Genomic DNA, 10108 nt, shown 5'->3' on the forward strand with positions numbered 1-10108 from the left:
TGGTCTTCCTCCTCAAAACCCATTACCACAGGCTAACCATGAGAAAAATATCAGACAAACCCAAAGTGAGGAATATTTTGGAGGAAGTATTCTACCAGTACTTCTCAAAATTGTCACTCATGAAAAACAGGCTGACTGAGAACATCTTACAGAACAGAGGAGATTAAGGAGACATGATGACTAAATGTAATGTGTATACAGGAACTCTATGATTACCTTTGCAAATTTTATTTACATTTTTTGTGATCCTGGAACACAAAAAAGGCCTTAGTGCCAAAACTAATGAAATTCAAATAAAGGCTAGAGTTTGGTTGGTAGTCATGTACCAGGGGTCGGGAAACTTTTTGGCTGAGAGAGCCATGAACGCCACATATTTTAAAATGTAATTCCGTGATAGCCATACAACAACCCGTGTACGTTATGCATTATCCAATAAAAATTTGGTGTTGTCCCAGAAGATAGCTGTGATTGGCTCCAGCCACCCGCAACCATGAACATGAGTGGTAGAAAATGAATGGATTATAATACATAAAAATGTTTTACATTTTTAATGTTATTATTTTTTTTATTAAAGATTTGTCTGCGAGCCAGATGCAGCCATCAGAAGAGCCACAACTGGCTCACGAGCCATAGGTTCCCAACCCCTGTCATATACCAATGTTGGTTCTATATTTGTGACAAATATAACTGGTGGCATAGGTGTTAACAAGTAGGAGACTGAATAATGTGTATACAGGAACTCTCTGATTACCTTTGCAAATTTTATGTAAATCTAAAACTATTATAAATATTTAAATTATTTAAAAAGAAAATTAATAAAATATAAAATTTTATTTGTTATTTTATCTGAAAAAAAAGCTCTCAAACTCAAAAATTCACCTTAGAAATGTCAGATAAATGAACATTATGTTTGAAAATATTTTTTAAATAGTAAAGTCAATAATCTTTTTGCTTGATCCCATATATGGATTATATTATTAGTGTCATCAACAAAATAGTCTCAGTGCTGAAGGGTCGGTCCATTGACCATACCTAGTCCAACCTCTTCACTTTGCAAACTGAGGCCCAGAATGGAGAGATAACTTGCCCAAAGTCAAAACTTATTTAGTTGTTAGTAGCGTTGAGAATGTGAAACAAGAATATTTATTATTGCACATAGGTACTAGACAAAATATAAATATATGTGCTTGTGTTATAAATATGCACATACACACAGAGAGCATACAATATATTGCATTATATAAAATCTTTCTTTTTCATAGAAATAAGATATAGCCTGACCAGTTTGAAACTCAGAGGTTGACAGCTTAAGTGCAGGCTCATCCAGCTTGAGTACGGGCTCATCAGCTTAAGCGTGGGGTCACTGGCTTGAGCTTGGGATCATATACATGACCCCATGGTCACTGGCTTGAGTCCAAAGGTTGCTGGATTGAAGCCCAAGGTCTGTGGCTTGAGCCCAAGGTTGCTCACTTGAGTAAGGGGTCACTGTCTCAGCTGGAGCCCCCTGGTCAAGGCACATACAAGAAAGCAATTAATGAAGAACTGAGGTGAAGCAATGAAGAATTGATGGTGGTCATCTCTCTCTTTTCCTGTCTGTCCCTATTTGTCCCTCTCTCTGTTTCTCTCTCTGTCTCTCTCGCTAAAAAAAAAAAGGAAGAAGATGTAACAGCACACAACAGTTTTTTTAGTACATCTGTTAGTCTGGTGGAAATTTTTCATACTGTAAAATTTAGGAAACACATTTAGCTCAGTTAAGGTAGACACTTGCTGGTTAGGTTTTTTTTTGTGTGTGTGTGTTTTGTGTGTGTGTGTGTGTGGGGTGGTTCTCAGGCGCCTGTGGCCTAATTTTCCAGGAAGCAGTGACTTCTCCTTCTACACAATCACTAGTTCTCTCTGCCACAGGCCCAACCCAACTGGCTTACAGAGCGAAGAACCATCTCTCATCTGCTCAGCTCTTCTTCCTGTCTTTAAGTGTTCATAGTCCCCAGCACCACTCATCCTCGCTCCCCATTCTAAAGCTTCTATTCCTTTTGGTTGCATTGAATTTCTCTGTTTTCACCCATGACTGAAGCAAGACTTTTGATCATCACATAAAGGCTAATATTTTGCCATTCTTTCAAGCCTGTAGTCTTCATTTAATTTTTTTTTTATTCCTTTTACCCCAGCCACCTTTCCTTTGGCAATCATCAGCTTATTCTCTATATCTATGGAATGCTTTTGTTTTGTATCATTTATTTATTTGTCCTTTTAGATTCTTCATATAATTCAAATCATATAGTATTTATCTTTCTATGTCTTCTTTCACTTAGCACTCTAGTCCACTCATGTTGTTTGCAATGGCAAGATTTCATTCATTGACAAATAATGAAAGTTTTACTTCTTTCTTTCAGATTTGGATGCCTTTATTTCTTTTCCTTGTCTAATTGCTGTGGCTAGGACTTTCAATAGTATGATGACTAGAACTGGTGTTAGTAAGCATTCTTGTATTATTCCTGAACTTAGAAGAAAAGCTTTTATCTTTTCACCATTGACTATAAAATTAGCTATGGATTTATCATATATAGTCATTATTATGTTGAGATATGTTTCTCCTAAAGCCACATTTTTTTAGTTTTTATCATAAAAGGATGTTTGAATTTAGTTAATGCTTTTTGTACCTATTGAGATGATATTTTATCTTTTTCTTCTTTTTTCTTGGCTTAATTATTTTTTACTTTTTAATTACAGTTGATATACAATATTATATTAGTTCCATGTGTACAATCCAGTGATTAGATATTATATAACTTAATAAGTGATCAACCCAATAAATCTAGTAGTCATCTGACACCATGCATAGTTATTACAATATCATTAACTATGTTCTCTATGCTGTACTTTACATCCCTGAGACTATTCTGTAACTACTAATTTGTATTTTTTTTAATCCCTGAACCATTTTCACCCAGTTCTTCAACCTCCCTTCCATCTGGCAACCATTAAAATGTTCTCTATATTTATGAGTATTTCTGTTTTGCTTATTCTTTTATTTTGTTTTTTAAATTCCACATATAAGTAAAATCATATGGCATTTGTCTTCTTTCTGACTATTTCATTCAACACAACACTTTCTAGGTCCATCCATGTTATTATAGATGGCAAGTTATTTTCTTTTCTTTTTTTAATTACTAGGTCATATTTCATTGCATGTATGTACCATTTCTTTACCCATTCATCTACTGATGGACTCTTACATTGCTTTCATATCTTGGCTTTTATAAATAATACTGCAGCAAACATATGGATGTATATGTATTTCTGAATTAGTGTTTTGGGTTTCTTTGGATAAATACTCACAAATGGAATTGTTGGGTCCTTTTTTGTCTCTTATAATAGCATGTGTTTTAAAGTCAGTTTTGTCTGGAATGAGTATTATTACCCCAGCTTTTTGTTTGTTAGTTTCCATTCTAATGATATTTCTTTTCCAGACCTTTATTTTCAGTCTTTGTGTGTCTTTTGATCTGAGGTGGGCCTCTTATAGATAGCACATATAAGGGTCTTGTTTTGTTATCCATTCAACCTCTATGTGTTTTTTGGAGCATTTAACCCATTTGCATTTAAAGAAATTGTAGATAAATATGTATTTACTATTCATATTTTTTCTCCTTCTTCTTAAAGAAGACCCTTTAAAATTTTTTATAATACCTGTTTGGTGGTGATAAACTTTTTTAGCTTTCTTTTATGTGGGAAACTCTTTATTATTGAATACACTTTAGCAATATTTTGTTGAGAATTTTTGCATCTATGTTCATCAAGATATTAGTCTATAATTTTTTTTTTATTTTGTAATGTCTTTCTCTGGTTTTGGTATCAGTAATTAATGCTGGATTCCTAGAATGAGTATAGAAGCATTTCTTTCTCTTCACTTTCTGAATTACTTTGAGAAAGATAGGTATTAATTCTTTGAATGTTTGGTAACCTTTACCTGTGAAATGATCTGGTCTTGAACTTTTATTTGTTGGAATCTTTTTTGATTACTACTTCAATTTCATAACTAGTAATTGTTCTGCTTTAATTTTTTTTCTGGTTCAGTCTTGGAAGGTTAATACTTTTAGAATTTTTTTCATTTCTTCTAAATAGTCAAATTTGTTTACATATAATTAGTCATATTATTCTTTAATAATTCTTTGTATTTCTGTGGTGTTGGTTGTAACTTCTCTTTCATATATGATCTTATTTATTTGAGCTTTCTCTCTTTTTTCTTAATGAGTTTTGCTAGAGTTGTATAAATTTAATTTATCTTTTCAGAGAATTAGCTCTTAATTTTATTGATATTTTCATTTCTTTTTTTAAAATTTTCTATTTTGCTTACTTTCACTCTATCTTAACTACTTCCTTCATTCTGTTTACTTTGTGTGTTTTTTGTTCTTTTTCAAGTTCCTTTAGGTTTAGAGTTAGACAATTTATTTTGGAATATTTATTTGTTTGTTTCTTGTGATAGGCTTGTATAACTATAAACTTCCTTCGGTCTTTTTCAAAACTGCTTTTGCTGCATCCCAGAAATTTTGAAAAGTTATTTTATAATTTTTATTTGTTTCAAGTTAGTTTTTGATTTCTTGTTTGATTACTTGTTTGATCCATGTTCTTTAGTCTCCACATATTTTTTTTCCAATTTTTTTCCTGTTGTTAAGTTCTACTTTCAAGACCTTGTAGTCAGAAAAGACACTTGACATGATTTCAATCATCTTAAATATATTTAGGCTTGTTTTATGGACTAACATGTGATGTATCCTGGAGAATGTTTCATGTACACGTTAAAAACAATCTGTTTTCTACAGTTTTTGGATGAAATATAGTAACGTATTTATTATGTTCATCTAGGGTAATGTAATATTTAAGGCCATTATTTCCTTATTAATTTTCTATGTGGATGATCTATCCACTGATGTGAGTGAGATATTAAAATGTCCTCTATTGCCTGACCAGGCAGTGGCACAGTGGATGGAGCATCAGACTGGGATGCAGAGGACCCAGGTTCGAGACCCCGAGGTCGCCAGTTTGAGCGCGGGTTCATCTGGTTTGAGCAAAGGCCCACCAGCTTGAACCCAAGGTTGCTGGCTCCAGCAAGGGGCTACTCGGTCTGCTGAAGGCCCGCGGTCAGGGCACATATGAGAGAGAAATCAATGAACAACTAAGGTGTTGCAACGCGCAATGAAAAACTAATGATTGATGCTTCTCTTCTCTCTACATTCCTGTCTGTCTGTTCCTGTCTGTCCCTCTCTCTGACTCACTCTCTGTCTCTGTAAAAAAAAAAAAAAGTCCTCTATTATTATAACACTGTGGGTCTCTCCCTTTATGTTCATTAATAACTGTTTTATATATTTAGGTGCTCCTTTGTTAGGTGTGCAGATATTTATGATAGTTATATGCAGTGGTGGGATACAAATAATTTAACAACCAGTCCTCTGCTCTAATAACTGTTTTCAGTATAAAAAGTGATATACTGAAAGATAGTTTATTATTTCATGCATTAAATAAAAACATTGAAAGGGGTACACAAAACTAGATTATGTTATAAGAAAGAGTTTTAAAATATTAATGAAAAAATATTAAGTCACTCCTGACAAAAAAACAATGAAACTGTTATTTAAGATATTTCCATATTACTTCTTGATTAGCATCCTAACTTGCAATTTCTTTTCACCTATGGACAGAATGAACATTACTACGAGTGCTTAAATATGCTATTGTGCAGATGAATATTTAAAAAGAGTAAGGAATGTAAATTTGTGATTTCCACATTGGGTGGCTGCCCACGTGCCCACGTTAGAAAGAACCCTGATTACAAGTGCCATTTTAACAACCAGTTTACTGAACTCAACAAAAATTAGGTATTAGTTCTGCCGAAATGATGTGAACTGGCTGAATCCCACCACTGGTTAGATCTTCTTTCCAGATTGAGTTTTTTTTATATTTATTTAATATCCTTTTGAATCGTTTTAAAATTTTTTGTATTATAGTCTATTTTGTCTGATATGAGTATTGCTACCCAGTTTCCTTTTCATTTCTATTTTTATGAAATAACTTTGTCCATCTCTTCACTTTCAGGCTGTATGTATATTTTGATTTAAAGTACTCTTGTTAGCATAATATTATACAAATGGATCATTTTTTAAAAATCTACCTTGGCTGTTGACTCAGTGGTAGAGCATGAAACTGGCTGTAGATGTCCTGGCTTTGATTCTTGGTCAGAACACACAGGAAAAGCAATCATCTGCTTTCCCACCCCTTCTCTTTATCTTCTCTCTCTCTATCTCTCTTTTCCCTGCCTGCAGCCATGACTTGGTTAGAGCAAGTTAGCCCTGGGCAATGAGGATTGTTCCATGGCCTCCCCTTGGGTGCTAAAATAGCTCAGGTGCCAAGCAATGGAGCAATGACCCTTGAGGGGCAGAGCATCGCCCCATAGGAGGCTTGCCGGGTGGATCCTGATCAGGGTGCATGTGGGAGTTTGTCTCTCTGCCCCTCTGCTTTTCACTTAAGAAAAAAAAATCCATCCTATGTCTTTTTATTGGAGCATTCAACCCATTTACATTTAAAGTAATTATTGCAAAATTTGACCTGACTTTTGGTGGTACAGTGAGTAAGGAATAGATCTGGAATGCTGAGGTCACTGTTTTGTATCCACGGGCTTGCCCAGTCAAGGCACATATGAGAAGCAACTATTATACAATGATGCTTCCCACTCCTTTCCCCTTTCTTTCTCTCTCTCCTCTTCCTAAGATCAATAAATAAAATCTTAAAATAAATAAAAGTAATGCAAAGCATGAGAAAAATATGTACTTATTGCCATTTTACTAATTGGTTTTGGAGATTTTTATAGTTCTCTGTTCCTTTCTTTTGCTCTTGATCACTTCCCTTGTGGCTTGCTGGTTTTCTTCAGTGTTTTGTTTGGGTTCTTTTTTTTCTTTGTTCCTTGTGTACCTCTTGTAGGTTTTTGGTTTGTGGTTACCATGTGGTTTATGTATACCATTCTACAGCTTTAGCAGTTTATTTTAAGCTCATAAGCATTTAAGTTAGAATATATTCTCTAAGGACTACATTTTTACTCCCTTACTTATGCTTTATGTTATTGAGGTCATCTTTTAGACCTTTTTGTGTTGTGTATATTCTAACTACTTATTGTAGCTAAAGTTTGATAGTATTTTTTTTTACCCTCATAGTGGAGTTTTAAATCTCTGATTCTCACTGTAGTTATTAAATGTTTAACTTTACCTCTAAGGTTTTTCCATTGCGATATTTTTCCTTATTGTTGCTTATGGTTTTTTTCTTTTTTTCTTAAAGAAGACCTGTAAAGCCAGTAGCCACAGCCACCATCACAGCTGCCTGGCCCATGCAGGTCTGTGTAGGATTCAGACAGACGGTAATGAAACAATGGAGCCAAGAACTGATGGGCTATCATCTTTAATCCTAGCTTGCACCCGGCGGGCAAGTAAAAACACACATTGGGCTCCAAAACCCATTCATTCAGTGCTCACAAAGCTACTGGCTTATCAAAGTTTCCTAGAATCAAAGGTTTCCAATTCACCAGACTTATTCATCTCTGTTCCCCATCTCCTTCCTTCTCCCTGCACAAACTCTGCACAAACTGGCTTCTCCCTCAGCACTCCACCATCTTGGCTGCTTCTCCTCTCCTCCACGTGGCCTTTCTCTGCTCTCCCCTCTAATGCTAATCTCAGGAACCGAGAGAAAGCAAGCTCCTGGTCTGCCCCACTTTATAGTGTAGAAATCAAAACCTTTAGTCTAATATACAAACAAGGAAGTCTCTGATACAAAGTCACTTATATGAGGCATAATGGGATTCCTCATAAGTGTGCATCCCACATCATGCAATCAATCAAGGGTGTGGGGAAATGCTTAGTCTTAAAACTAAGCCTTAGGCTATAACGACCCAGCCTGCTTACAGACTGTCCCCCACATCAATGCAAAATATAAGTGAGCAAACATATATATCATATTTACAAACTTATTTGACCAACAAGACCCTTTAACATTTTTTTTATAAATCTGGTTTAATAATGAGAAACTGGTTTAGTTTTTCCTTCTCTGGGAAACTCCTTATCTCTCCTTCAATTCTTCATGATAACTTTGCAGATAAATTATTCTAGATTGTAGGTTCCTCTATTTCAGCACTTTAAGGTTGTCCTGCCACTCCCCTCGGGTCTGCAGAGTTGCTGCTAAGAAACCAGCTAATAGAGTTATGAAATTTTGTTTGTTTGTTAGTAACTCACTGTTTTCTCTTACTTCCTTCAAATTGTCTCTTTATCTTTAACTTTTGCTATTTTAGTTACAGTATGTTTTGGTATAGGTCTCTTTAAGTTATGCTTCTTTGGAACTCTTTGTGCTTTCTGGAACTGAATATCTGTTGCCTTTTCCAGGCTAGGAAAGTTTTCAGCCATTATTTTTTTATTAAATAAAATTTCTGTTTCTCTCTCTTCTCCTTCTGGGATCTTTATAATGTGAATGTTTAAGTACCTGATGTTATCCCATTGGTTTCTTAAACTATTCTTATTTAAATTTTTTTTTCTTTTTTCTGTTCTGATTGGTTGATATCCACTCATTTGCCTTGTGGGTCAATTACCCATTTTTCTGTACTAACTAATCTGATGTTGATTCCTTGTAGTGTTCATTTCAATTATTGTACATTTTAGGTCTGCTTGTTCTTTATTATACTTTCCAACTCTTTACTGAAGTTCTCTCCAAATTTTCTATTCCAGTGTCAAGTTTGCTGAGCATCCTTACGACTTTTTCTTTGAATTACCATGCAATTGCTTGTCTCCATTTCTTTAGGGTATTTTCTGAGGGGGGGGGGGGTATTTTTTATTCCTTCATTTGAGTGATAATCTTTGTCTTTTAATTTGTTCAACTCTCTATGTTTATTTATAAGAATAAGACAAAATAGCTATTACTCCCAGTCTTGAAAAAGTGGCCTTATATAGAAGTGGCCTACACATAAGCTATGTTTACTGGTGGTTTTGGCAGGCCAGTAGAAACTGAATGGGTGCCTAAGGTGTCCAGAAGACTGGCCTACCAGTCAGAGAGGATGTGAGTGAGGAGGCCAGATGCCCTGTTGATCTTCTTTGCTCCTTTTGTTCAGGGCTGAAATGAGTTCAGGTGATATGTCCAGAATGCCCTACAGTGACCTTGAAGGTAGGATAGAGCAACTGGATAGAGTTCCTGCATACCCTATGGAGGTAGAAGGGGATTTAAACAATGGTGCTTACCTGTTCCTCTCACTCCAAAGTGTCCCCACCATCCCTGGAAAGCTCCCTCAGCTCTATAGCCTCAGTATTGTCTATTAAGTCTCTGTCATGTTTGTTGTAGAGAAAGTGGTCTCATGTAGAAGTGTCCTCTGTGTAGGCTATGGGAAGCCAACTAGAGCCAAATAAGAGCTTATGACACCTGAGTCAATGGCCTTGAGGTTTAGAGAGTCTCCCAACAGGGAGACAAATTGCTTATGATATCACCCTGTTGTGTTTGCTTATTCTCTTTCCTCTAAGGCAAAAGACTCTAGCAACTGCAACTAGGAACATGCCATGGTGATTTTTCAGGTAAGCCAAAGCACTAGAATAAAGCTCCTGCCCACCCTATCAAAATGAACTGGAGCATAAACAATGGCACTTGCTGTATCCTCTGTACTAGTGAGTTTCTGTAACTCCTGGAGTTTGGCTTTTGTAGCTTCCCATACTTCTTTATTTGGTCTCTTTCTCTTTTTTATTCTTCAGAAGCTGTTTCTTTAGCCTTGAGTTATTTCCTAGGAATTATTGCTATATCTATACAAATATATTTGCATTTGCTCATGAGAAGGGGCAAGTTCAAAATCCTCCAAAGCTGCCTCTATCTTGTATATTTTTCAAAGTTTGATAACAAAAATAAACAAAGTAAAACTGTGTCACTCTTATGTGACAGGACTGAACTAGGCATTGAAATTTTAAATGTGAGCAGGATCTGGTCCCTGACTTTAAGTACCTCACAGCATGGCCTAGGAAGCAAACATCTAAGCTGCTTTGCAGTAAAATGCTACTGTAGGCACAGGGTAAGCTTTTGTATGTTGTGGGGAAGCTCTAAAAAG

This window comes from Saccopteryx leptura, chromosome 9 (assembly GCF_036850995.1).
Source record: "Saccopteryx leptura isolate mSacLep1 chromosome 9, mSacLep1_pri_phased_curated, whole genome shotgun sequence".
NCBI lineage: Eukaryota > Metazoa > Chordata > Mammalia > Chiroptera > Emballonuridae > Saccopteryx > Saccopteryx leptura.